The following is a 6,431-nucleotide window of genomic DNA, read 5'->3' as shown; positions in this document are numbered from 1 at the left end:
ATGTTTCCATTGTCAATATCCATGGAAGTTTGGGAGGTTGATCTTCCTAACAAAATTGCTTGACTAGTGCACCAAATCATTGCTGATTCAGCAACAATAAGCAAATAGGTAAGATCAATGAGGGTCACGTCATGGTCCATCATATAGTACTCTCTAATGAACTCACTATATGATTCGGGAGGTGATTGAAGAACCAAGTCAACAGCCAACATCCTTGAGACAATGACACCCAACATTCCCAACTTTTCAATGCGTGACTTCATCTCCAAGACGTGTGCACACACAAACTTTCCATTTTCGTGTTTACTTACCAATAGGGCTTCCGTGACCTTGAATTTTTCAAGTCTTCGAACACGTGGGTCATGGAGAACTATTGGATGAGGTGGAGGAAGAGAAGCATAATTTCCATTTCCACGATCCAATCGCGGAACATCATCTTCATATGGAAAGCTTTTTCCAAAGGATTTGGGAAGACCATAGTTGCTAGATTTTGACATCTACAAAACGGGAGAAATTCAAGTTAGTTGATTCAATCCTTAATATACCACCCAAATGAAATATTAAGGTTAGGACCCAACACAATATTCAACAACTCGGAAAAGGGATACGATAATCTAGCTGCGGAATAATAAAAGGTATGTAAATGACGATTTACCAATTTCCACCATAAAAAATTGAAAATTAGGTTTTAAATGAATTGAAACTCCTAGATCTTTTGAGATTCATTGAACTTTTCAATGGCATGTTTAATCTCGATTATGCCCTTCAAGTTTGTTACTAGGATTATCCACAAATTTAAACAATTGATTTAAATTATTAAATCTTAAAGGATTATCCATTAAATAGTTAATTAATTTAACCTAATCCATTTATCCCCTAGATTTTGAAAATTTGGGAAGGGATATTCCAAAATGTCTAATTATCCATTTAAACAATTCATAAGATAATTACCAAAGATAACATTATCCTAACCCATACAATTTTGAAATCTAATATTGGGGAGGAAGGTATTTTCGAAAAACCTAGGGTTTACGAACCCTAAAATCAAAAATATGGGGCCAAAGGAAATGGTTCAAAAAACCCTAACAAATTTCAAAAACTAGGGTTTTGAAACCATAATTTCGAAAATCCAAGCCCTATGGTTCATTTGCTACAAACCCTAATTTGTCAAAGTCATACTTTTGTATAAAATCTAATTGAAAACAGCAACCAAAATCTCTGATACCAATAATGTGTTTTGTACATAGAAAAACAATCCTATATGTGCATGCAACCCTACTTTGAGGATCTATGTTTTCACTATTAGACATACACGCATTGAACACAAAAACTAGAAACCCTAGCAAGCACATGTAATTTTCCAAATTAACATATAATTAGGGTTAGGATACATACCTTGATTGTTATATTGTAATAACAATCAAATCCTTGAAGATCTTGAAATTTGGTAGCAAGCATCACAAGTGTCGTGCCTCTAATGGCACACAAACAAACCTAGCAACCAAGGATTACTACGGAAAGAGAGAATGGAAGTGAAAATTCGGCTCTAAGCCTTTCTTGGAGTGCATGGGATGAAATCCAACCCTATAGGAGTTTATATAGGTGATAAGGAAGGTTTAGGATTAGGCAGGTGTATATTAGATAACCCTAATCCCTTAACTTCCTCCCTAAGGCTTCCAAGGCACCCTTAGTGCCCAAGGAAACCCTAGGAAACTCTAGACTTCGTTCCCCACCTCTAAGGGAGGTTCAAGAATGTTTCAATGTTCAAATTTTGAACATTGTCACCTTTGGTCCCTAGAGTTTCAATTAATTCCTTTAATCTTAAAATGAATTCCAAGTTAATTTCTAATTAAATATGAATTAAACAATATGATTTCTAATCAACATATTATATCAATAATACAATAATAAATCATTTATCTTGATTTGAAATTAATTTACTAACCATGTAATAAATTAATAAATCATTCTTCTCTCTCCAACAGTTATCCTATTTAAATGCCAGGTTTGAAGGCAACCCAAAAGGACATTGCTACTATCAATTCAAGTAGATACCAATTATAGTTATGGGCTTATACACCTAATACAAAAATAAAAAACAAGTATAATCCTTCTTGATCTTGACTTCTGAAAGCCTAGTGCTCCAAGTGTTGCACCTCTAATGGAGTCACAAACACCCAATGCTACAAGTTGAATTGGAGAGGGAAGGATTTCGGATAGGGTTTCTCTTAGAACTTATAGGGGCTAAAAATCCTTAGTAGAGGGTCCCTTATATAGCTGTGGCTACTAAGGTGTCACACCCCGGCCATCGGCGGAAACACCGGGTAGTGTAACGTCATTTTTCGTATCACAGTTATATAACATACATTGAACAATACTTAAAGAAAATACATACCTTTATTGATGATTGAAAGTTACATGATTGTTTTCCTAGTATTTACTACATAATATCCAACTATGACATATTTCTTAATAAACAGAAAAATAATAGTAAAACTTCTCCTGTTGGAATACATATCAGCTTTTCAAGTTCCTGAAAACACATGCATTATAAAATACGTCAACATAAAGTTGGTGAGTCCATAGATTTTGACTCCATAAAATAATACATTTTCCAACATTAGGTATAATAGTATACTTATCAATTAAGTGTGATACCTAAATATTTCTTAATCTTAAGTTATAAGTATGGGAAAACTTATACTTAACATTAATACTTGTATACGACAAGGTATAATGTTTCTAACAATTTGCTACCATGAGCCTGTAACCGCTGCTATGACATATTACCTCTGATAGAACAATGCACTCATGATTTACCATGAGAACAAATACACTCATGATTTAACATGAGAAAGAACATTGTGCGCTTCATCGATGCCAAAATAATAACAAGTAAAAGGATAGTTCATCAATTGTTTTTGGTTGACTGTAGCTAACAGTCACAAGTAGGGTGGTCAGCCCGTATACTAATTATACATGACTTCCTCACTCACACTGGATTAATGGTTACAGTTCAGAGGATTTCCGCTAAGATCCCCAATTGTAGTTGATGAATACAATTACTCCTGTAGACTATGATGGCTTCCTATAGCTATAACAACAAAAGCATCTTCATGTCTAAAACCTTAGGTTACTAGACCTTGCTTTTAAACATTACTCCTAACTTCATAATATTTAGGCATTATAACACCTATATCTTGAAGTATAAACCAGGTTTTATCTTGACCTAAAACCAATAATAACAACATATAATGTTTCTAGTTTTATCTTGACATAAAACTATCAATAACAATACCAAGTTTTATCTTGACATAAAACTAACAATAACAACATATAACATATCCAGTTTTATCTTGACATAAAACTATTAATAACAACATACTATATAAGTTAACATTTAGAACTTTCGAATATTACTCCGGTATTATATCGCACACAACATATATGTAGAATTCTAAGTATAACTCAAGATCTACATTAGTAAATTAACATACTGATAAGTTAATAATAGTTGTATGTATTCAAAATGTTATATTTAGAACAATCATATCTCGATTATCATAACTATATACTATCATATAGACATAATAACATATATATATACAATGAGTAGCATGCATTTTCCCCCGAAATATTAGAAAATGGGGCCCTGAAACTCACCCTAGTAGCATGATTTTATGTAATCTAAGCAAAACGGTCAGCGTGCGAGGTCGTCGGGGCTCGGGATGCAAGATGGCTTCAGCATGGGAGAGAGGAGATAAGGAAATGGTGTAAGGAATAGCTGAAGTCGGAGCAGCTATTTATAGTAAGAATTTAGGACTCTCACGTCGTGAGTGTCATAAGGCTCACATCATGAGTCTTGCATGATCACCCCGTAGACTTGCCATTTGCGTCCCTAGCTTCGGAAGGTGGCCATGTGACTCCTCACGAAAAACACATTGTTCACGTTGTGAGTTTGGATCCTATCCTCTCGTAGCCTTGTCACACCTTCTAGATTCCGAAATGGGGTGAAATGTCTCCTCACGTCGTGAGTGTCATAAAGCTCACGTCGTGAATTTAGTTAGCTTAGGGTTTCTAAAAGCTAAATCATCAAAAGGCCATAACTTTTGCATACGAACGCCGTTTTTGACATTCTTTATATGCACGTGTAGGTATTTACGAGTAATACAACTCTCTTTTAGACCTAAATAGCTAATTCTAAGTCTTTTTTAAATTTCTCTTATTATAGAGATTTATAGTGTTCGGTTATCATAACTTCTTCATGCAAAGTCAGATTCAGACGTTCTATATATTTTTGGAATCGTATGGACGTATACTTTGAGTTGTATCATAAAGAAAGTTCATATTTCTATTAGAATTTATCATGAACTACATAACATTCTTACCACATTACTAGGTTAACATAATCACATTACATGATTGGCATAATCACATGTGATTGTCTATAGAGCTATTTTGATTGGTGTTGCATTCTCCCCCCGTTAGAAGAATTTCGTCCAAAAATTTATATTGTGGATAGGGTTTTGTCAAACAGTTTGGGGTATTTTTCTTTCATCTAATCTTCATATTCCCAAGTAAATTCCGGTCCTCGCAAAGAGTTCCATCGAACTTTCACTATGGCAATACGACTTTGCTATAATCGTTTGACTTCTCGATCCATGATCTCGATGGGTTCTTCTACAAAGTTGAGTTTGGTATTAACTTGTATCTCGTCTAGAGGTACCACAAGAGTGTCATCGGATAGGCATATTTTGAGATTTGATATGTGAAAAACATCATGTATATTACTTAGCTCTTGAGGCAACTTGAGTTGGTATGCGACAGAACCAATTCTAGCTAGAATTTCAAAAGGTCCTATATACCATGGGTTTAGTTTGCCTCGCTTACCGAATCGAATTACACCTTTCCAGGGAGAGACCTTCAACATTACTTTATCTCCAACTTGGAATTCTAAAGTCTTACGTCTTACGTCATCATAGCTCTTTTGACGATCACATGCAACCTTTAATCGATCCTTTATTTGCACGATCTTTTCAGTTGTCTAATGGATTATTTCTGGTCTAGTACGTAAGTTATCACCTGTATGTTCTCTGGCCATCTACGTATCTCCAACTTCTGCCCAACATACTGGGGAACGACATTTTCGTCCATAAAGAGCCTCAAACGGTGCAGCCTTGATACTGGTATGATGACTATTATTGTAGGAAAACTCAATTAATGGTAAATGAGTATCCCACGCATTTCTAAAGTCTATTACATAGGCTCAGAGCATATCTTCTAAAGTCTGAATGGTTCTCTCACTCTGACCATCAGTCTGTGGATGGTAAGCTGTACTCATGTCTAGACGTGTTCCTAAGGATTTTTGTAGAGATTGCCTAAATCGTGAAGTGAATCTACTATCTTGGTTAGAAATAATTGAACTTGGAACTCCATGCAATCTAAAAATTTCCTTAAGATAAACTCTAGTAAGCTTCTCCATCTTGTCATTCTCCTTAATTGGTAAGAAATGAGCGGACTTAGTCAATCTATCGACTATTACCCAAATAGTGTCGAACCCACTAGGAGTTTTGGGTAACTTAGTGATGAAGTACATTGAAATCTGCTCCAATTTCCATTATGGTATTTCCGGTTGTTCAAGTAAACCTGAAGGGTTTTGATGTTCTGCCTTTACTCTAGAACACGTCAAACATTTGCTCACATAAGTAGCCATTTCTGCCTTCATGTTTGGACACCAATAATGTACTTTTAAATCCAAGTACATTTTGTCAGAGCCTAGATGCATGGAATATCTGGACTTGTGGGCTTCTTCTAAGGCCAAGTCCCTGATTCCACCGAACTTAGGCGTCCAAATTTGGTTCATAAAGTGTCGCGTTCCATCATCTTTTTGTATAAGTTACTTTTCCATTCCTTGAAAAGCTTCGTTCTTGATGTTTTCTTCTTTTAGAGCCTCAATTTGAGTTTCTCTAATTTTTACGGTAAAGTTGGAATGGATAGTTATAATTAATGCTCGTACGCGTCAGGGTTTAATATATTCTTTCCGGCTCAAGGCATCTACTACCAAGTTTGCCTTTCCAGGATAATAACGAATCTCATATTTGTAATCATTCAACAATTTGACCCATCTTCGTTGTCTCATATTAAGATCTTTTTGGTCGAAGATGTGCTGGAGACTTTTGTGGGTGGTAAAAAGAGTACACTTAGTACCGTATAGGTAATGTCTCCAGATTTTTAGTGCAAAAACTACATCTCCCAATTCAAGATCATGGGTAGTGTAATTATTCTCATGCACCTTAAGTTTACCTGATGCGTAGGTGATAACCTTTCCTCTTTGCATCAACACACATCCCAATCCTTGATTTGATGCGTCGCAGTATACAATGAAATCTTATGTCCCCTCTGTAAGGGATAGGATTGGTGCACTACACAAC

This window comes from Lactuca saligna, chromosome 1 (assembly GCF_052625555.1).
Source record: "Lactuca saligna cultivar CGN05327 chromosome 1, ASM5262555v1, whole genome shotgun sequence".
In the NCBI taxonomy this organism is placed as follows: domain Eukaryota; kingdom Viridiplantae; phylum Streptophyta; class Magnoliopsida; order Asterales; family Asteraceae; genus Lactuca; species Lactuca saligna.
The sequence above is the reverse complement of the archived record's forward strand: the minus strand, read 5'-3'. Positions refer to the sequence as shown.